This window comes from Macaca fascicularis, chromosome 9 (assembly GCF_037993035.2).
Source record: "Macaca fascicularis isolate 582-1 chromosome 9, T2T-MFA8v1.1".
Classification (NCBI taxonomy): domain Eukaryota; kingdom Metazoa; phylum Chordata; class Mammalia; order Primates; family Cercopithecidae; genus Macaca; species Macaca fascicularis.
In genome coordinates this window covers 29,337,023-29,360,330 of record NC_088383.1, presented here as the reverse complement: position 1 = coordinate 29,360,330, position 23,308 = coordinate 29,337,023, and the positions used below count along the sequence as shown (strand labels likewise).

At 43.9% G+C, this 23,308-nt stretch overlaps 1 pseudogene; it reads right to left on the bottom strand.

Annotated features, from left to right (window-relative positions):
• Positions 1 to 3,506: 3,506 nt before the first annotated feature.
• Positions 3,507 to 4,155, bottom strand: LOC102127062 (EKC/KEOPS complex subunit TPRKB pseudogene; annotated as a pseudogene).
• Positions 4,156 to 23,308: the final 19,153 nt, after the last annotated feature.

Genomic DNA, 23,308 nt, shown 5'->3' with positions numbered 1-23,308 from the left:
AGCTATGTGAGACCACATAAGCCACTCTTTAAATTAAATAATGGGGGCTGGATGCGGTGGCTCACACCTGTAATCTTAGCACTTTGGGAGGCTGAGGCATGTGGATCACTTGAGCCCAGGAGTTTGAGATCAGCCTGGGCAACATGGTGAAACACTGTCTCTACAAAAAACACAAAAATTAGCCAGGAATGGTGGCATGTGCCTATGGTCCCAAATCCCTGGGAGGCTGAGGTGGGAGGATCGCTTGAGCCATGGTGAGGCTGCATTGAGCCATAATCATGCCACTATACTCCAGTCTGGGCAACAGAGCGAGACCCTTCAAAAAACAAACAAAAATTAATTAATTAATAAAAATGAAGCTGGGCATGGTGGTTTACACCTGTAATCCCAGCACTTTGGGAGGCTGAGGTGGGTGGATCACTTGAGGTCAGGAGTTCGAGACCAGCCTGGCCAACATGGTGAAACTCTGTCTCTACTAAAAATACAAAAAGTTAGCCAGGCATGGTGGTGGGAGCCTGTAATCCCAGCGACTCAGGAGACTGAGGCAGGAGAATAGTTTGAACCCAGGAGGCGGAGGTTGCAGTGAGCAGAGATTGCGCCATTGCACTCCAGCCTAGGTGACAGAGTGAGACTCCATCTCAGAAAAAAGAAAGATCAAATCTGTCTCTGATTTTACAATTGAGGGGACCAAGACTAGGTTAAATGGCTTCCTCAAAGTCACACCAGCTGCACCGAAGCTCTGAGTTCAGGACACCACCCTCCATCTCAAAGTCTGGGAAGCTGTGAAGGGCTTGTCACTGGCAAACAGTGGTTTGTTTCTCCTTGAACAGGATGTGGCAAGAAATTGTTAAGAGAGGGAGGAGAAGGGAAGGAGAGGAAGGGGAGAGCCTTTTTAGCTGAAAATATGGGCTGTTTTTGAGTTGATTAAATAACTACCACTCCCAAACTTCTCTCAGTTTCTATGAGCCTAAAGTAAGCAATTCTGGGAATGAGTTTTAGGTCATTCTTGGATTTCAGCTTTCAGTTACAGGAAGCAACCTGTCTAGGGAACTGCCAGTGGCTGCTTTCTCCAATGCTTCATTTTATTTGCAAGGTCCTTCTGTTCAGAGTTTGGCCTTTTCCTATGGAAAAATGCTCTATGGGAAGTTCCTGACCCTCACACCAGTCAGGGAAACAGCTTCCATGGAAGGCATGCCCCAGGGCCCCTGGGGTCCATACCTGGTTCCATTTCAAGGACCATAAATGGGAGACCCACCAATCACTAAGGACCTGGAGATGATTTATCTTCCAGGCTGAAACTGCCTTAGAAAGATGATGACAGTGAGGAAAGTCTAGCATGGCTGACTCCATCTTGCTTCCAGTCTCACAGGCTGACTCTCTTTGCTCACACCTTGACATAGGCCAAGTTAACCATGGGAGGAATTTAGTTTATAGTTTAAGTTGGAAGCAAGAATGATAATAGTCCCTCCCTCAAAGTAACCCCTTCTTTGCTCGGGGACCAAAAACTAATAAAGGCAATGAGATTAAAATTATGGGAGGGTCCTGAACTCTGCTAAAATGTAGGAATAGTTTCTATAATCCCTTACTGCTCAGGAGTCCTGTGGCCAGAAGCCACAAGATTTGTGACTTCTCCAATTGCTCCTATAGGTAACACCACTGGTGTAGTACCTCAGATTGGTCTTTTGAGATATTTTTCAGATATTTGCATTCTGGCAACCGACTGGCCCCAAACAGGATCGTGACTCATGACTCAACCAGTCCTGTGGCCATCAGCCAGAGGCAGACTCGGTGAACAAGAACCATTTTTCCACACACTATGATTTCATCACCAACCAGTTAGCAGCACCCATTCCCTAGTCCCCAGCCCGCCATACTATCCTTGAAAAACCCTAACCCCAAGTCTTCTGGGAGATGGATTTGAGTGACAGCTCCAGTTCTTTCATGTGGCCAGCCTCAAGTCAGTTCAACTCTTGCCTTTGCTCTGTCGCCAAGGCTGGAGTACGGTGGTGTGATTTTGGCTCACTGCAACCTCTGCCTTCTGGGTTCAAGCAGTTCTCCTTCCTCAGCCTGTCTAGTAACTGAGATTACAGGTGCAAGCCAGTATGCCTGGCTAATTTTTGTATTTTTAGTAGAGACAGAGTTTTGCCATGTTGGCCAGGCTGGTCTCAAACTCCTGACCTCAATTGATCTGCCCACTTCAGCCTCCCAAAGTGCTGGGATTACAGGCGTGAGCCACCGCACATGGCTTAAACTCTTTCTTTACTGCAAATACCACAGTCTTAGTGAACTGGTTTTGTCTGTAGCAGGCAGGAAGAACCCATCAGGCAATTTACAAGCCCCAGAACAAGGAAGGTAGCTGTGACTTCCCCTGGGGCCCTGCCCTCTGGGCTAGAACTAAGTGGGTCTATCATAACCCAGCTTCTCCACCCGACCTTGCTCCTTCAAGCTCTACTGCTTTCAAATCACAACTGCATGGTGCTTTTGCTCTGGATACAAGAGAGGAAGTGGACACACAAGAAGGGCCCTGGGCTGAGAGTCGCCTTGACTTCAGCTGTTGGCCTGGCTCTGGGTCAGATTTCACTTAGCCCCATGGGTTGCCAACTCCTCAGCTGCAAGACAAACTGACCTTTGAAATGGCTTCTCAAGTCCCTCCTGGCTCTAGGATTTGAAGCCTGTTTCGTGCAGCTTGCTCACACTGTGCAAGATAATGAAAAGGCTGTTATAGTGCAGTCCTTGTTCTTGGTTCTTACAGAGGCTTCAGAGACCTAGGTCAGTGATTCTCCAACTTCGGCATAGAATCATCTGGAGCGCTTGGAAAAACAGATTCATGGGCCCTATCCCACAGTGTATGATTTAGTAGGGTTGAGGTAGGGCCTGAGAGTTTGCATTTCTTCTTTTTTAAAAGTGTTTGCAATTTTTATTCCAATTACATAAAAACAAAATATATTTGAATAGAAGTAGAAGACTAGAAGGCACTAACAACTAATAGTAACAGTGGTTATCTTTTAAGATAATAAAAGAGGTGGGGCCAAGGCATGGTGGCTCATGCCTGTAATCCTAGTGCTTTAGGAGGCTGAGGTAGGAGGATCGCTTGAGGTCAGGAGTTTGAGACCAGTCTGGGCAACATAGTGAGATGCCATCACTATAAAAAATAAAAATAAAAATAAAATAACATTTTAATAAGCAATGGAAAATAAATTTGTTTTGTTTTTGAGATAGAGGCTTACTCTGTCGCCCAGGCTGGAATGCAGTGGCACGATCTGGGCTCACTGCAACCTCCTCCTCCCGGGTTCAAGCAATTATCTCAAGTAGCTGTGATTACAGACGCGCCACCACTACACCCAGCTAATTTTTTGTATTTTTATAGAGATGGGGTTTCACCATGTTGCCCAGACTGGTCTTGAACGCCTGAGTTCAGGTGATCTGCCCACCTCGGTCTCCCAAAGTGCTGGGATTACAGGCCCAGTGTTTTCTTTAATGCTGAAAATTTCTGCTAATAATTCTTTTCACAAAACATCCTTTGTTGACATTCTACAAATACCATCCCACAATGTTCCCAGTATTTTCTTCTTGTGGAGGGAATTTATGTTTCTTTTTGACTTTTGTGGTATTTATTATTTCAGGAAGATTTTTCAGAGAAACCTGCTGGCCTTCTACTTGAGATATTAGATATCCTTGATTTATTTGTTTTGCTCCCTCGTTAGTATAAACAATTAGAATTAAAGGGTCATTTGCTGAGATACCACATTTTTTCAATGCCTCTGAAATATTGCTATTTGGGGAAAGGTTGAAAATAATTTCAGTAGATAGAGCTCTTGACTTCATTTCTCCCAGTTTGTAGAAGCAAACTGCTTTCTTTGCGGCTGCAAATATCTCAAATGGATTGACAGTCACTGCAGGATGCATCAGTGAGCCATCAATGATACCTTCCATGGCTTTCTTTCTCAAGTTCCCCGCATTTTTTACATCTTTAAATAATATTAATAGAAGAGTTAGCCGGGCACGGTGACTCACTCCTGTAATCCCAGCAATTTGGGAGGCTGAGGTGGGTGGATCAACTGAGGTCAGGAGTTCGAGACCAGCCCTGCCAACATGGTGAAACCCCAGCTCCATTGAAAATACAAAAATTAGCCAGGCGTGGTGACACATGCCTGTGATCCCAGCTACTTGGTAGGCTGAGGCACGAGACTCACTTGAACCTGGGAGGCAGAGGTTGCAGTGAGCCGAGATCGGGCCACTGCATTCCAGCCTGGGTGACAGAGCAAGACTCTGTCTTAAAAAAAAAAAAAAAAAAAAAAAAAAAAAAAAAAAAAAAAAAAAAAAGGCTGAGCACAGTGGCTCACGCCTGTAATCCCAGCACTTTGGGAGGTTGAGGCGGGTGGATCACCTGGGGTCAGGAGCTCGAGACCAGCCTGGCCAACATGGCGAAACCCCATTTCTACTAAAAATACAAAACCTAGCTGGGCATGGTGGCATGTGCCTGTAGTCCCAGCTACTCAGAAGGCTGAGGCAGGAAAGTTGCTTGAATCCAGGAGGCAGAGGTTGCAGTGAGCCGAGATGGTGCCACTGCACTCCAGCCTGGTGACAGAGTAAGACCCCATCTCAAAAAAATAAAAGAAAAGAACGGTCACCCGTCTGGTCTCTGCTGCATCTCCTGCATGTCTTGTAAGTTCCCAGGTGATGCTGATGCTGCCAACTGGGGACCACCCTTTGAGAACCTTTGGCCTACAGCTAGAGGCACCAAGTATTCTCCAGTTCTTACAAGACATGCCAAGAGATTGGAACCCTACTCTGCCAGCAATAAGAAGGCTCCTACAGGCAGACACCTAACCCTATACCTGACGACAGATTCCGACATAACCTGTTTCCTAGGGTCGGTCTCATGGAGACCGTTCAATGATAACCAATATTCACAGAGTGTGTTACAGTTTTCAGAGAGCTTTGCTTTACTTCATTTGTTTCTGCTCACAATTCTATGATATGGATACCTTATCTTCATTTTTGGAGAAAAACAAGTCAAGTCAAGTCTTTGATGAATGTCGTGGTCAAGACTTTGATGAGTGTCATGCAGCTACAAAGAGGTGCAGTGGGGACCCAGGACTCCCCAGGTCTTTTGAGTCTTCCGTGATCTCTGTACTTTACCAAGCTGCACTTCCATCTACTCTTCTGGTTTATTGGAGCACTGGGTTTTTTGTTGTTGTTGTTTTGTTTTGTTTTTATTGAGATGGAGTCTTGCTCTTTCACCCAGGCTGGAGTGCAGTGTCACCATCTCAGCTCACTGCAACCTCCACCTCCAGGTTCAAGTGATTCTCCTGCTTCAGCCTCCCAAGTAGCTGAGCTCACAGGCGTGTGCCACCACACCCAGCTAATTTTTTTATATTTTTAGTAGAGATGGGGTTTTACCATGTTGGCCAGGTTGGTCTTGAACTCCTGGACTCAAGTGATCTGCCCGCCTCAGCCTCCCAAAGTGCTGGGATTACAGACATGAACCACTGTGCCCAGGCTGTGGCACTGTTTCTTTTCTTTTCTTTTCTTTCTTTCTTTCTTTCTTTCTTTTTTTTTTTTGTTTTGTGAGACAGAGTTTCTTTCTTGTTGCTCAGGCTGGAGTGAAATGGCACAATCTCAGCTCACTGCAACCTCTACCTCCCAGGTTCAAGCAATTCTCCTGTGTCAGCCTCCCGAGTAGCTGGGATTACAGGCATGTGCCACCACGTCTGGCTAATTTTTGTATTTTTACTAGAGACGGGGTTTCACCATGTTGGCCAGGCTGGTCTCAAACTCCTGACCTCAGGTGATCCACCCCACCTCTGCCTCCCAAAGTGCTGAGATTACAGGTGTGAGCCACCGCGCCCAGCCCTGGGGCACTGTTTCAAACTAGAAAATTCCTTCTGGAGGTGCTAATTAGGGATCATTTTAACACGTGCAAAACTGTGTTATTCAGATTGCCATTTTTTTCCTGGTTCCGTCGCAAAACCCAGTAGAAATCTGAGTTGGAAGCCCTTACTCCTGCATTAGAACATGGCATGGAAATGATCTGGTGAAACAGTGAATTAATTTTCATTGTGTTTCAGTCATTGTCGTCAGTAGTATCAGTTTTCCTGTACTGTCCAATGTGCTGGAGAAGGACTCTCTGCATAGGATTGTCCAAAGATAAATTTTGATACTTAGTTCTCAGTTTTGATTTTTCAAATCTCTGATCACTTTCTTTTTTCTTTTGTTCTTTTTTTTTATTTTTTGAGACAGAGTTTCGCTCTTATTGCCCAGCCTGGAATGCAATGGCGCAATCTCAGCTCACCTCAACCTCTACCTCCCAGCTTCAAGCGATTCTGCTGCCTCAGCATCCCAAGTAGTTGGGATTTTAGGCATGCGCCACCACACCCAGCTAATGTTGTATTTTTAGTTGAGACACGGTTTCTTCATGTTGGTCAGGCTGGCCCTGAACTCCCGACCTCAGGTGATCCGCCTGCCTCGGCCTCCCAAAGTGCTGGGATTATAGGCTTTTTATTTTTTTAGAGATGGGGTCTCGCCCTGTTGCCCAGGCTGGTCTTGAACTCCTGGGATCCAGTGATCCACCCACTTTGGCCTCCTGAAGTGCTGGGATTACAGGCATAAGTCACTGCATCTGGCTCTGATTACTTTCTTAATTCCTTTCTGTCCGCAGCAAACATAATGAACAGCAAGTTCTTAGAAATATTTGGCAGAGAGTTAACATAAAGTGATGACTGCAAGCAGAATAAAGTCATTCTCCTCTGTAGGTAACTCTTCTGCATTAACTATTAGGAACTTCCTAAATAATGTTACTTAAGTGATGTGTCGGGCTCATTCTCGATCAGTCCTTCAGGGAATGCCAGTTGTGGAGAGGATGCTGTTGCTGTCTTTCATGATGAATGACCCAGTGCAGTTAAAGGGAATTCAGGCCTATTTAGTAGGATGGACACACACACGCACTCACACAAACACACTCACAATCACCTGTCACCTTAAATGTTTCTACTTTAGGACAAATGGGCTATCTCACAATGACTTAACTATGCTTGTCCTATGGTGAAACATTGACTCTTGACATAGGTTTTATGTTTGTTTGTTTGTTTTTCTTTTGGAGACAGAGTTTTGCTCTGTCGCCCAGGCTGGAGTGCAGTGGTGCAATCTTGATTCACTGTAACCTCCGCCTCCTGGGTTCAACCAATTCTCCTGCCTCAGCCTCCTGAGTAGCTGGGATTACAGGCGCCTGCCACCATACCTGGCTAATCGCCCGGCTAATTTTTTTGTATTTTTAGTAGAAATGGGGTTTCACCATGTTGGCCAGGCTGGTCTCAAACTCCTGACTCAGGTGATCTACCTGCCTCAGCCTCCCAAAGTGTTGGGGTTACAGGTGTGAGCCACTACGCCTGGCCAACATTGGCCTTTGGAATGAGAAATTAAAAACCATGTTCATTCATCCTGAGATTGTCCCCCCATCACAGGGTCCTACATTCCTCATCAGTGATGCTGAGAGATGAGTGGGGCATAGGGCGTCAGTTCTGACCAGTGGGAGTCTCCCAAGCCACAAGGGATGGAGACAATTGGGCTTTCTGGTCTTACAGTCAAAACCCTATCCTCCCAAGCCTATTTCCCTGAGACTAGACTCTAAGGAGAGAGGCAAGGGGAAATGCTGTGGCCTCAAGCCCTCTGGACGATGTGAAGTTTGGACAGTTGGTCTTGAGCAGCAGCTAGACAAAGATGAGCCCAGAACGACAGTAGTGGCTGAGCAGAGGGAGGGGGAAAGGACAAAGGCTGCCCTGATGCATGATGAGGGCATGGACAGGGGCACCAGGGCCAGGGGCAGGAACCAAACTTTCCCAAAGTCCTCAGTGAGTTGACAGAATACGTTTTTTAGTAAACTGGTTGAGGGTCATCCAGAGCAGGATGATTCTCCCTTGATATCTTCCTCGCTTGAATTTTTTTTTTTTTTTTTTTTTGTGATGGAGTCTCACTGTGTCACCCAGGCTGGAGTGCAGTGGTGTGATCTCAGCTCACTGTAACCTCCACCTCCCGGGTTCAAGTGATTCTCCTGCCTCAGCCTCCTGAGTAGCTGAGATTACAAGTGCTCACCACCACGAGTTGCTAATTTTTTTGTGTTTTTAGTACAGAGACGGAGTTTCACCATGTTGGCGAGGCTGGTCTCGAACTCCTGACCTCAGGTGATCTACCCACCTTGGCCTCCCAAAGTGCTGGGATTACAGGCAGGAGCCAACACGCCTGGCCCCATTCTTGGATTTTATGCACTCAATCAACTACCTTCTCACCTAAATTTGGTTGCATAGCTTTGGTGAAAGACCTCTCCTTCAGTGAAAAAATAATTTTAATACCTAATTCTTCATCTTACATAGTAGCACAATAAAATGCACCACATTCTGAAGAAATTTCAGAATTATGGGAATAAGAGTGAGGAAAATTCAGATGGACTACAATATCCATCACCTTAAACTCCAAAGACAGGTTGATATTTGCATATTTGTGTCTCAGCGTAGTGACTCACATCACACCTATAATCCCTAGCGCTTTGGGAGGCTGAGGCAGGAGAATTGCTTGAGGCCAGGAGTTCGAGACCAGTCTGGGCAACATAGTGAGATCTCATCTCTACAAAAAAATTAAAAAATTAGCCAAATGTGATGACGTGCATCTGTGGTCCCAGCTACTTGGAAGGCTGACGTGAGAGGATCACTTGAGCGCAGGAATTCAAGGACACGGTGAGCCATGATTATAACATTGCCCTCCAGCCTGGGTGACAGAGGGAGGCACTATCTCTAAAAATTAATTAATTAATTTAATTGATTTAAAAAACCATTTGGAGTCTGGGCGCAGTGGCTACACCTGTAATCTCAGCACTTTAGGAGGTCAAGGCAGGCAGATCACCTGAGGTGAGGAGTTTAAGACCAGCCTGGCCAACATGGTGAAACCCCGTCTCTACTAAAAATACAAAAAATTAGCCAGGCATGGTGGTGGGCACCTGTAGTCCCAGCTACTCGGGAGGCTTAGACAGGAGAATTGCTGAACCTGGGAGGCGGAGGTTGCAGTGAGCCGAGATTGCACCACTGCACTCCAGCCTGGGTGACAGAGCAAGACTGTCTCTAAAACAAAACAAAAAGCATTTGGCAAGCTGTGAAGATCCATTACTGGTATTCTATGAGACAGGTATCCTAGAAGGGACCGTGAATGGGAGAATGAGCTCAAAGGAAGAACAATGGGAAGATGCGGAACACAGACTTCTCCTGCTCACAGTCGTGCCTAAAGGCCACCATAGCTGTCTTTGGAATATCCAGCTCCTCAAATACAGTTCTATTGCTGGTGTTTGGTGTGTTCTACAGGCAGCATTTCAGTATGACTTACTCTAAACTGAAATGTTTCGGACTCCCTGCTCATGTTCCCTGGGTTGCTGACAAACAACCTACAGATAATCCCAGATGCCACCAGCACTTGGGATGCGAGGCCACTAGGCTACCGGGTCCCTGCCCATGCTAGGGAGCCGTCTTTCCCCACCCCCAGCTCATCAGCACTGGAGAGAGGAGGCAGGGGAAAGAATTGCCCCTAATGCACTGCTTTTGGTTTTTTCTTTTTTTCAAAAGTTGCACGAAGATAAAGCAAAGCTGTAGTTGATGCAGGCATGTTGTGTAGACGCTTGCAGTTCCACCGTCACCGTGCGCTCATTGGATAATAACACAACCCCAAGTAAAGGATGGTGGTTGCCGCTAATGTACTTCCATTCCACCGGGGTGAGGCCCACCAAGCAAATGGTCTGTTTGGAAAAAATATAAGGACATTTGCTCTCCTACCCAGAAATGACCTTTGAACTGAGAAGAAAATGAAAACATAGAAAGAAAAAAAAAGAATATGAATAAACATAACAGAGTTAGGTTATTGCACAGTGAGGTTCATCTTCTTCTAAAGTAACAAGAGTCACAACATGCATGCTGAAGTCTGATACACTCTCGATTCCTCCTTCCTGCTACGGGTTCCCCACTAATAACTTTATGAGCTCAGGCTGAAATGTCAACTTGAACTTTAGCGCTTGTGGCACAATCAACTATAACTCAGTTTAAGCTTACTTATTTTATTTGATTGAGTGTTTCAATTTACTCTGCACTTCCTGAGGTTCTTGGGTTAAAACAACATGATCTAATGCAATAAAAACTAGCAAAAATATATATTTATTCTTTATTTCCAGAAGCACAAGGCCAATTGAATCTACCCAAAGCATACCTAAACAGCGTTAATAAGCCTGCACGCTAAATGATTTTCTCTCCTTTCTTGGTGCCCACACATTCAATTGAGAAGCCCCTTGGTTTTGCAATGGCATATCAACCTACACAATTTCAGGACTAACCAAGCATGTCTGCAAGCTAAAAGGTGGTGTTAATAGTGAGTGCATAAGGAGGTTTCTGAATAGTTTTGAGGCAGATTAGGCCAAGGAGAAATAAGGTTTATTCTTCAAGGATTAATATTAATTTTGTAACTCCTGCCAGGAGTGTGGAGCATAAGAACTTTACAATTTTTTTTTTTTTGAGATGGAGTTTCACTCTTGTTGTCCAGTCCGGAGTGCAGTGGAGCAATCTTGGCTCACTGCAACCTTCGCCTCCCAGTTTCGAGCGATTCTCTTGCCTCAGCTTCCCGAGTAGTTGGGATTACAGACATGCGCCACCAGGTCCAGTTAATTTTTGTATTTTTAGTAGAGGCAGGGTTTCACCATGTTGGCCAAGCTGGTCTCAAACTCCTGACCTCAAGTAACCCACCTGCCTCTGCCTCCCAAAGTGCTGGGATTATAGGCGTGAGTCACTGTGCCCGGCCTGAACTTTATAATATTCTTGAAGACATAAAACCAGGAAAGGGGCCAGGGAGAAGCTGGTACTTGACTTGGACATTAAAGCAGGAACAGAAGATTTAAAAAGAGAGAGAGTGAAGGCAGGACAGCACAAGTGAGAGTGCCATGCATGCACCCAACAAATATTAATAGTGCATGAACTGGCTGGGTGCGGTGGCTCACGCCTGTAATCCCAGCATTTTGGGAGGCTGAGGTGAGTGGATCACTTGAGGTTGGGAGTTGGAGATCAGCCTGACCAACATGGAGAAACTCCGTCTCTACTAAAAATACCAAAAAAATTAGTTGGACCTGGTGGCGCACATCTGTGATCCCAGCTACTTGGGAGGCTGAAGCAGGAGAATTGCTTGAAGCCAGGAGGCAGAGGTTGCAGTGAGCTGAGATCATACCATTGCACTCCAGCCTGGGCAACAAGAGTGAAACTCTGTCTCCGAAAAAAAAAAAAAAGAAAGAAAGAAAAAGAAAAATAGTGCATGAACCATGTGCCGGGACCTGGACTAGATGCTAGGATACATCGGTGAATACAAATATCTCCTGGAACTTACATTGTCACGGAGGGAGACACACAATGGACAAGTAACATGTAGAGGTTACAGATGGTAATAGGTCCAATAGAGAACAGAGTTAGGAAGGGGTATGGGGGTCCCGAGTGAGTTAAAACAGAGTGACCTGGTGATGCCTCTCTGATAAAGTGACCATTTTAGTGAGACCACAAGGAATTAAGAGAGTGGGTTGTCCAGCTATAAGGAGGAAGTGTTCTGCAGAGGGTACAGTGAATGTAAACGCCCTGTGGTAGAACTATGCTCAAACAGAGAAAGCATGCATTCTCAACAGGCAGACAGCATCCCGAGGGAGTGAAAATTCATTCTTGGAAGATGAAGAAAAACTTACTCTTTTTTTTTTTTTGAGACGGAGTCTCGCTCTGTCACCCAGGCTGGAGTGCAGTGGCGCGATCTTGGCTCACTGCAAGCTCTGCCTCCCGGGTTCAAGCGATTCTCCTGCCTCAGCCTCCCTAGCAGCTGGGATTACAGGCACATGCCATCATGCCCAACTAATTTTTTGTATTTTTAGTAGAGATGGGGTTTCACCGTGTTAGCCAGGATGGTCTCTATCTCCTGACCTCGTGATCCTCCTGCCTTGGCCTCCCAAAATGCTGGGATTACAGGCATGAGCCATCACGCCAGGCCTTTTTTTTTTTTTTTTTTCTGGACAGTGTCTCACTCTGTTACCCAGGCTGGAGTGCAGTGGCGTCATCTCAGCTGACTGCAACCTCTGCCTCCCGGTTCAAGTGATTCTCATGCCTTGGCCACCTGAGTAGCTGGGACCGCAAGCATACGCCACCACACCCGGCTACTTTTTGTATTTTTGGTAGAGATGGGTTTCACCATGTTGGCCAGGCTGGTCTCCAACTCCTGACCTCAAGTGATCCACCTGCCTCAGCCTCCCAAAGTACTGAGATTACAGGCATGAGACACCACATCCTACCAAAACTTACTCTTTTAATGTATATAGCACAGATATAGATTCAGTAGATAACCAAACATCATATATTCATGGTATTAAAATTACTTGCCCCTGACAGGAGTGATAATTTTAAAAGATTGGAAAACACTGAGTTAGGGAACTAGTAAGGAAGCCAAAGTGGCCACAATGAAGTGAGCAAGGGAAAGTATAGAAGAAGGCAAAAAAAATATTGGGAAGTGGCTTTTATTCTGAGTAACACTGGGGATGATTGCAAGATTTTTAACAGAGCAGGGATGTGACTTAATTGAGATTTTAATAGCATCTCTCTGGCTGCTATGCTGAGCATAGACTGTAAAGAGACCAGTAGGAGGTGATTGCTGTATCCCAGGTGGAAGATGACGAAGCTTGGTCTGCAGTGGTAGAGGTGGAGGTGGTGAGAAGTGGGGGACTCCATATATATTTTGAAGATAACGCTGACGGGATATGCATGTATTGAATCTGGGGAATAAAAGAAAGATAAGAGTTGAGTATGACTCCAAGTTTGGCCAGAAGAACTAGAAGGATGGAGCCGTCATTGACTTAGATGGAGACCATTGGGAGAAGAGTAGGGAGAGGACTGTCAGCAGTTCAAATTTGGTGTGTTAAGTTTGAGGTGCCTAGTACATATCCAAACACAGATGCTGAGTAAGCAATTGAATGCAGGAGTCTGGAGTTCAGGGCAGAGACTCAGGCTGGAGATACAAATCTGGGTGTTATGCATTAGACATTAAATCTGTAAATTGCTTTAGGTAGTATTGTCATTTTAACAGTATTAATTCTTTCCATCCATGAGCATGGGGTGTTTTTCCATTTGTTTCTATCCTTGGCAATTTCTGTCACCAGTGTTTTGTAGTTTTCCTTGTTGGGGTCTTTCACCTCCTTGGTTTAATTTATTCCTAGACACTTTCCTGTAGCTATTGGAAATAGAATTGCCTTCTTGATTTTCTCCTTCAGCTAGTTCATTGTTTGTGTATAGAAATGCCGCTGATTTTTGTTTAAAAATTTTGTATCCTGCAATTTTCCTGAATTTATCAATTCAAATAGTTTTTTGGTAGAGCATTTAGGTTTTTCTACATATAAGATCATGTCATCTGCAAAAAGGGACAATTTTACTTCCTACTTTCCTATTTGGATGCCCTTTATTCCTTTCTCTTGCTTAGTTGCTATGGCTAGAACTTCTATTAATAATACTATATTGAATAAGAGTGATGAGAGTGGGTACAACATTAAAAGGAGGGGGGCAGGAAAAGAGGAACAGAGGAACAAAAAGAGAAAACTAATCAAATGAATGATCCAAACCCAGACATACCAATAATTATATTAAAGAGGAATGAACTAAACACTACAATTAAAAGGCAGAGATTGTCAGAATGGAAACTTACTCTATTTTTTTCTAAAAGAAATGCAGTTTAAATATAGAAACACATACATAGGCTAAAAGCAAATGGAAAAAGATGTACCATGCAAACAGTAAGCATAATAGGATTTGAGTGGCTATATTAAGGCCAGATAAAATAGACTTCAAGAAAAAAATATTTCTAGAGATGAAGAGGGACATTTAATTATAATTAAAATTATTCCACAGCTAATATTTTATTGAATGGGGAAAAACTGAAAGCTTTGCCTCTAAAAACTGAAACAAGACAAGTATACCCCTCTCATCACTCTTATTCAATATAGTATTATTAATGGAAGTTCCAGCCATAGCAACTAAGTAAGAGAAAGGAATAAAGAGCATCCAAATAGGAAAGTAGGAAGTAAAATTGTCCCTTTTTGCAGATGACATGATCTTATATATAGAAAAACCTAAATGCTCTACCAAAAAACTATTTGAATTGATAAATTCAGGAAAATTGCAGGATACAAAATTTTTAAACAAAAATCAGCAGCATTTCTGTACACAAACAATGAGCTAGCTGAAGGAGAAAATCAAGAAGGCAATTCTATTTCCAATAGCTACAGGAAAGTGTCTAGGAATAAATTTAACCAAGGAGGTGAAAGACCCCAACAAGGAAAACTACAAAACACTAATGACAGAAATTGCTGAGGATACAAACAAATGGAAAAACACCCCATGCTCATGGATGGAAAGAATTAATATTGTTAAAATGACAATACTACCTAAAGCAATTTACAGCTTTAATGCAATCTCTATCAAAATACCAATGACATTCTTCACAGAAATAGGGAGAAAAAATCCTATTATTTGTGTGGAACCACAAAAGACCTTGAAGCAATCCTAGCAAAAAGAACGAAGCTGGAGTCAGAACACTGCCAGACCCCAAAATATACTACAAAGCTGTAGTAACCCAAACAGCATGGTACAGGCATAAAAACAGACACATAGACCAATATAACAAAATAGAGAACTCAGAAATTAATGAGTATATCTACAGGCAACTAATTTTTGGCAAAAGTGCCAAGAACACTCATTGGGGAAAGGACAGTCTGTTCAATAAATGGTGCTGAGAAAACTGAATATTTATATGCAGAAGAATAAAACCAGACCACCACCTCTCAGCCTATATAAAAGTCAACTCAAAATGGATCAAAGCAGGTGGAAGGGGTGCATAAAAACATAAAAATAAAAATAATGGATCAGAGACCTAAGTATAAGACCTGAAACAATAAAAATACTAGAAGAAAGCATAGGGAAAATCCTCCAGGACACTGATTAGGAAAAGATTTTATGAATAAGACCTCCAAAAACACAGGCAACAAAAACAAAAATAAACAAATGGGATATATCAAACTAGAAAGCTTCTGCACAGCAAGGGAAGCAATCAACAGAATGAAAAAGCAGCCTACAGAATGGGAAAAATATTTGCAAACACCTTATCCAACAGGTAATTAATATCCAGAATATACAAGGAATTCTAACATCTCAACAGCAAAAAATAATCTGAGGTTGGGTGCGGGGGCTCACACCTGTAATCCCAGCACTTTGGGAGGCTGAGGCGGGTGCATCACCTGAAATCAGGAGTTTGAGACCAGCCCGGGCAACATGGTGAAACCCTGTCTCTACTAAAAATACAAAATTAGCCGGGTGTGGTGGCACACACCTGTAATCCCAGCTACTGGGGAGGCTGAGGCAGGAGAATCACTTGAACCCAGGAGGCGGAGGTTGCAGTGAGCCAAGCTTGCACCATTGCTTTCCAGCCTGGGTGACAGAGTGAGATACCATCTCAAAAAAAAAAAAATCTGATTAAAAAATGGGCAAATTATCTGAACAGACATTTCTCAAAAGAAGACATACGAATGGTCAACAAAGATATGAAAAAAATGCTCAGCATCACTAACCATCAGGGAAATGCAAATCAAAACCACTATAAGATATCATCTCACCCCAGTTAGGAGGACTATTGTCAAAATGACAAAAAGTAACAAATGCTGGCTAAGATGTAGAGAAAGGGGAACTCGTTACACATTGTTGGTGGGAAAGCAAACTATACAGCCACTATGGTGAATGGTATGAAGGTCCTTCAAAAAGCTACAAATGGAACTACCATATGATCCAGCAATCCTACTACTGGAAATTTATCCAAAGTCAAGGAAATCATTAGATCGAAGAGACACCCGTACTCCATGTTTATTACAGTACTATTCACAATAGACACGATATGGAATCAACCTAAATGTCCAACACCAGATAAATGGATAAAGAAACTGTGATATTTATACACCATGGAATACAATTCGGCCATAAAAAAATGAAATGTCATTTGAGGCAACATGGAAAGAACTAGAAGACATTATGTTAAGTGAAATCATCCAGGAACAGAAAGTTAAACACTGCATGTTCTCACTCACAGGTAGAAGCTAATAAAAGTTGATCACATAGAAGTAAAAAGTAGAACAGATCCTACTAGAAGCTGGAAAGGGTAGGGGAAAGAGAGGAATACGGAGATTTGTTAAAGGATACAAAATTACACTAGGAAGGAGGAATAAATTCTAGTGTTCTATAGCACTATAGAATGACTAGAGTTAACAATAATATATTAATATTACAAAGTTTCAAAGAGCTAGATGGAAAATATTGAATGTTCCTACCACAAAGAAATGATAAATATTTGTGAAGATGGATATGCTAATTGCCCTGATCTGATCACTATAAATTGTATGTATCAAAATATCACTATGTACCCCATAGGTATGTGCAATTATTATTTGCCAATTTAAAAAATAAACTAAATTTTAAAATTGTCCATTCATCAGGAAGACATAACCATATGTGTGTATATATATCTAATAATAGGTGTTTGAAACACATGAAGCAAATATTGATATAGTTAAAGAGAAGAGAGGCATTTTCACAATTATAGTTAGAGGTTTTAATATCTCTCAGCAATTAACAGAACAACTAGGTAAAGAATAGAAAATACACAGAAAGACCACGCATGGTGGCTCACGCCTGTAATCTCAGCTACACAGGAGGATTGCTTGAAGCCAGCAGTTTGAAACCAGCCTGGGCAACTTAGCAAGATCCCATCTTTATAAATAAATAAATAATACTTAGAAGTTCTGAACACTATTGACTACCTTCCTATAACACTACATCTAACAAGAACAGAATACAGATTATTTTCAAGTATGTGTGATACCAGGATAGACTATATATATGTATATTCTCTGACTATAATGGAATTAAATCAGAAATTAGTAACAGTAAAATAATTAGAAAAGCCACAAATATTTGAAAATTAAACACAGGCTGGGTATGGTGGCTCACACCTGTAATCCCAGCACTCTGGGGGGACGAGGTGGGCGGATCACCTGGGGTTGGGAGTTCAAGACCAGCCTGACTAACATGGAGAAACCCCATTTCTACTAAAAATACAAAATTAGCCTGGCGTGGTTGCGCATGCCTGTAATCCCAGCTACTCGGGAGGTTGAGGCAGGAGAATCGCTTGAACCCGGGAGGCGGAGGTTGTGGTGAGCTGAGATTGCACCACTGCACTCCAGCCTGGGCAACAAGAGCTTGACTCCATCTCAAAAACAATAACAACAACAACAAACAAACAAAAACAAAACAACAACAACAAAAAAACAAAAAACACGTCTCTGAAAAATCTATGGGTCAAAAGAAAACATTATCAGAGAAATTAGAAAAGATTTCCAACTAAATGATAATCAAAATAAGCCGGGCAGAGTGTTTCGCGTCTGTAATCCCAGCAATTTGGGAGGTTGAGGTCAGAGGATTGCTTGAAGCCAGGAGTTCCAAGACTAGTCTGGGCAACATAGTGAGATACTGTCTCTACAAAAAAATAAGAAAAAAACATTAGCCAAGTGTGCCTATAGTCTCAGCTACTCGGGAGGCTGAGTGGGGAGGCTCACTTGAGCCCAGGAGTTTGAGGCTGCAGTGAGCTATTATTGTACCACTGTGCTTCAGCCTGGGTGATACAGCAAGATGCTAACTATAAAAAAAAATAAAAAATAAAAATAAAAAAAGTGAAATACAGCCAAAGCCATGCTTAGAATCTAGATGCCCAGCATAGCTCACTCTAGTCTATATTTTGAATATTCCTGATCTTTTAATCCTGCCTCAACCAGGGAGAAGGTCTCACTGAATGCCTGGAGCTCTGCGAAGCCAAAGCTTCTTCAGGTACACACCCTCTTTTACAGGAGGCCTCGGAGCGGAAGGAGAAAGGAGCAGGCTGGCTGTGGTACACATTTACAAAAGATCCGCGATCAAAGGCCATAAAAGACAGCCGGTTTCTGCCAAGTCCGAGCACTTTAAACATCACCATTCTGAATAAACGACATGAGGAGATGCCCCAATAAGGTGCTGAAAACTGGAAAGGTAATTTTTCCCCACTCCCGTGTAGATACGTCATAGTCTTCGGCTTTTCAGTCCAACTCTGATTCAGTTTTCTAGATAAATAAACCCTCCCAAGACCTGATTCTGTAGCTTCGCCCGAGTGGACGTCATTCGACGTCAATGGAAGGTCTGCCAGCGTAAAAACGTCTTGACTGAGGCCTGAGCTGGTATTTGCTCAGGTACCTCCAAGGCTCAACAAGAGTTCTGCTTACGTGTCACCAGTAAAAGTCATTTGCCAAGGCATGAATAGTTTATAATCACAGTAGCATGGCAAGAGAAGTAGCTCTCACTTCTCTCTTGATTGACAGGTGTCAGTGTTGAAACTCATTTTGCCACCTCACACACCTGAACTCTCATTTCGCAGCTGCCTGTTGGTCTCCATGTTCTTCTGTTCCCTGAACCCATTTCTTGGTTAACTCAGATCACAGACACTCCCCTCCCCCAGGCTAGAGAGAAGCTCCTCGCTTCAACAGTCCACACTCACACCAGGACCAGTCTTGAGGCTGTGTCAAGAAGGCCCCACTTCCCTCTGTGTTCCTTTGGGCTTAGTGACCTCCACTATCTGGGAAGTCTTCCCTTTGTCAAACCCATACATTTTGCAAAGTTTTAAAATTTCATTTCCCGGCCAGGCACAGTGGCTCACACCTGTAATCCTAGTACTTTGGGAGGATGAGGCAGGCAGATCACTTGAGGCCACGAGTTCGAGACCAGCCTGGGCAACATGGAGAAACCCTGTCTCTACAAAAAATGCAAAAATTAGCCGGACGTGGTGGTGCACTCCTGTAATCCCAGTTACTTGGGAGGCTGGGGCAGGAGAATTGCTTGAACCTGGGAGGTGGAGGTTACCATGAGCCAAGATCGCACCACTGCACTCCAGGCTGGGAGATGGAGCAACACTCTGTCTCAACAACAACAACAAAAAAAAAAAAAGAAAAAAAAAATTCCCGTTGAATCAGCCTTAGCTGAGACAAAGAGAGTTGACTCCCATTCCTCCCATGATGCTCCTTTGTGTATTTTTTTTTTCACGATGGGGGTCTTCTTCTGTCCCCCAGGCTGGAGGGCAATGTCACAACCATGTCTCACTGCACCCTCTACCTCCCAGGCTCAGGTGATCCTCCCACCTCAGCCTCCCTAGTAGCTGGGACTACAGATGTGCGCCACCACATCCAGCTAATTTTTATTTTTGTTTTTTGGTCGAGATGGAGTCTTTCTCTGTTTCCCAAGCTGGTCTTGAACGCCTGGCCTTGAGCGATCCTCCTGCCTTGGCCTCTCAAAGTGCTGGGATTACAGGCATGAGCCAGTGCACCCAGCCAATCCTTCATGTATTTGAGGACCCTTGAATGACATGGACTAGCCCTATTAATGACATTAGTCACTCGAGTTCCTTTCTCAAGATTAGTCACCAATGTAGCTGTCCCATGGCCTCTCTTCCATCTCGGGGTACTGCTCCCTTTTTGCCAAGGTCAGCCCTGAATGCTCAGTCTGCTGAAGGCCTAACCAAGACAGCACACTGGCAGCCCTCAGCTCACTCGTCAGTTCCCTAGCAGTTCTGAGCCTAGGCTGTGTGCTGCTGTTCCTTCCTCCATGCCACCTCCCTTGGTGACTCTGTTTTCGCAGAGCATTGAGAAGCGGAGCTTATGGCAGGGCTTGAAAGGCGGGGACCCTACATGTGGCAAACAGCACTGATCACATCTGTGCCACTCCTTGGCACGCTGGATGGGGCAAGACGGCTTCAGTAGCTGCCTCTGCCTCCTCTGCCAAGAATAAATGCCCAGACCTTAACTTTTGTTTTTTTGTTTTGTTTTGGTTTTGGTTTTGTTTTGAGACGGAGTCTCGCTCTGTCGCCCAGGCGGGAGTGCAGTGGCGGGATCTCGGCTCACTACAAGCTCCACCTCCCGGGTTCAAGCCATTCCCCTGCCTCAGCCTCCCAAGCAGCTGGCATTACAGGCGCCCGCCACCACGCCCGGCCAATTTTTTGTATTTTTTAGTAGAGATGGGGTTTCACCGTGTTGGCCAGCATGGTCTCCATCTCCTGACCTCATGATCCACCCGCCTCGGCCTCCCAAAGTGCTGGGATTACAGGCTTGAGCCACCGCTCCCGGCCCCAGACCTTAACTTTTGTGAGAAGAACTTCCTGCACCATGTTCATTTCAGAGTGTGCCTCTTCTACTCACAAGACAGGGCTCTTCCCCAGCTGCAGCAGCAGCCTCAGGGCCACCACCTCGGGTTCAATGTGGAGACTCCAGACGCACAAGGCAGGGCCTGGAAGGGGCTCCAGGAGACAAGGCAGGGGGGATGGAGCACATGGGCAGCCTGCCTCTCTCTGCCAGTTTCATCCACCTCCGCCTGGGCCCCGCCATTCCGCAGGAGGAGAGGAGCTGGGTGTTGACGGGGAGAGAATTTACCTGCTTGGCACTCCAACCCATGGCTAAGGATCCTTCACCCACCAAACTTCACAGCAAGAAGGGTGAATGCAGCAGGACTCACCCTCCACCCCCCCACAGCCAGGAAGTAAAGGGAGGGCCCCCCAGTTCTGCACCCAAACTCCCTCTGGGAGCACCCTAGGCTCAATAAAGGGTTCTCCTTCCATCTTATTTTACTTCCAAATACTTATTTCCTTTTTATTTACTATTTATTACTATTATTAGAGACAGGATTTCACTCTGTTGCCCAGGCTGAAGTGCAGTGGCATAATCACAGCTCACTATAGCCTCGTCTTCTTGCCTCAGCCTCATGGTAGCTGGGACTACAGGCACCCATCACCACACCTGGCTAATATTGGTATTTTTTTGAAGAGACAGGGTCTTGCCATGCCGCGCAGGCTGGTCTTGAACTCCTGGGCTCAAGTGATGCAACCGCCTCGGCCTCCCAAAGTGCTAGGATTACAGGTGTGGTGGCTCACACCTGTAATCCCAACACTTTGGGAAGCCTAGGCAGGTAGATCACCTGAGGTCAGGAGTTCAAGTGCAGCCTGGCCAACATGGTGAAACCCTGTCTCTACTAAAAATACAAAAATTAACCAGGCATGGTGGTGGGCGCTTGTGATCCCAGCTACCCAGGAGGCTGGGGCAGGAGAATTGCTTGAACCCCGGAGGGAAAGGTTGCAGTGAGCTGAGATCCCACCACAGTACTCCAACATGGGCAACAAGAGCAAAAACTCCATCTCAGAAAAAAAAAAAGTGTGTGAAGAAGGCAGATTTCACGTTAGGTGTTTTTTTTTTAATCACAATACAATAATGAGGGTTAGCTTGAACACCTAATTTTTCACCTATTTTCCCCTTATTATTGAATTGTAAGCAATTTTCTTCTTGTCATTAAATATCTTGGAAAACAAAATAAACAAGTCATAAATTGTGAAGTAATGTTTGTAATACACACATCAATAAAAAAAGAGGATCTTCCCTATAGAAAGAGTTTCCTAAAATCCATATTTTATATGATCATTCTTCACTCATCAGATCACCAATATATAATAAGAATGACAGTGCCTGGGCCAGAAAGGGTGTGACAAAGGGCATTCTCTTCAATGTTGCTGGCCAGATTAACTGGTCCATAATGTTGGAGGTCAGTTTGGCATTGTCAAAAGTCTTAAAAATAGATATTCCTTTTGGCCCAGCAATTTTGCATCTCAGAATTTCTCCTAAATATTAAACAATCAAGTAATGTTACAGGTACAAGAATGTTATCTAAAGCACTATAAAAAATTAAGAAAAGCCTCCAGACCAGCTTATTGAAGCAGGCAAAAGAAATTTTTTAATTAAAAAACTTAAAAAAAAAAACCTGATGTCTAACAACAGATGGTTATCAGGAAATAAATGATGATATTGCTGTTCTTAGAATAATATGTGGGCAGTAAAAATAATCATGTGGTTCTATGTTCCTTGATATGCAATGATATCCATCTATATGTTAAGTGTAAAGAGAAGTTAACAAAACAATATGGATGGGATGATTCTAGTTTTGTAAAGATATATTTTGTTTGTATAAGTTAACTAATTAAAAATATCTGGAGAGATATGTGTGTGTGTGTGTGCATACATACATATATAAACAGTGGTTATCCTTGAATAGAATAAATAAAGGATATTTTATTTTCCTCCTTACATTTCAATATTTTCCAAGCAGTTTTTTTTCTTTGTTGATACAGGGATTCTGATCTGTTGCCCAGGCTAGAGTTCAATGGCACTATCATAGCTCACTTTGGCCTCAAACTCCAGGCTAAAGTGATCCTCCCACCTCAGCCTCCTGAGTAGCTGGGACTAAAGGCATGCACAACTATGTGCAATTTTTAATTTTTGTAGAGATGGGGTCTAACGATGTTTTCCAGGCTGGTCTCAAATTTCTGAGCTCAAACGATCCTCCTGCCTTGGCCTCTCAAAGTGTTGGGATTACAAGTGTGAACTACTGCAGCTGGCTTTTTTTTTTTTTTTTTTTAATGAGCATGTGTTAACTTTAAATTGGGCGTGGTTGTAGTAGTGGTAACTTTCCACTTTGGAAAAAAACATTTCACAAAAACATAATAAAATAGTTGTGGTCCTTCTACACGAAATGACTGAGCAGTTACCAAAAGTCCAATTTTGGTTTTGCATTTTCCCCCTAAGACAGAAAGCTCTATTTTGTCCACAATGCTCCTGGCAGAGGCTATGTTCCCTGCGTTCCCCCGCGTCTTCTCCCCAGCCCTTCTGAACAGGTTGGCTTGGTTCAACCTAAATAACAATCAGCTGGTTTGACTCTAAGTTAAGTCCTTGGAGCAGAAGGTACAGATTAGTTTAATCTCATAAATAAACTAATTCCTCTGGAAGCAAAGACAAGTCACAGCTTAATTCAGATCTTCTTCCAATCAATGAAATCCTCGCTGGTGTGGACCAGGCGATCAGCTCAGGCTAGCAGCCGGATGGGCAAGGACGCATGTGTCTGGCCAGGACCCTGGGACCCCAGCCAGTAACATACAGTACTAGTACCCTCACAGTGGTCATGTAATTTATCATTCAGACAGAGACCTTTTTTTTTTCTTGAGACAGAGTCTTGCTCTGTCACCCAGGCTGGAGTATAGTGGCATGACCTCGGCTTACAGGTATGTGCCACCATTCTGGCTAATTTTTGTATTTTTAGTAGAGACAGGGTTTCACCAT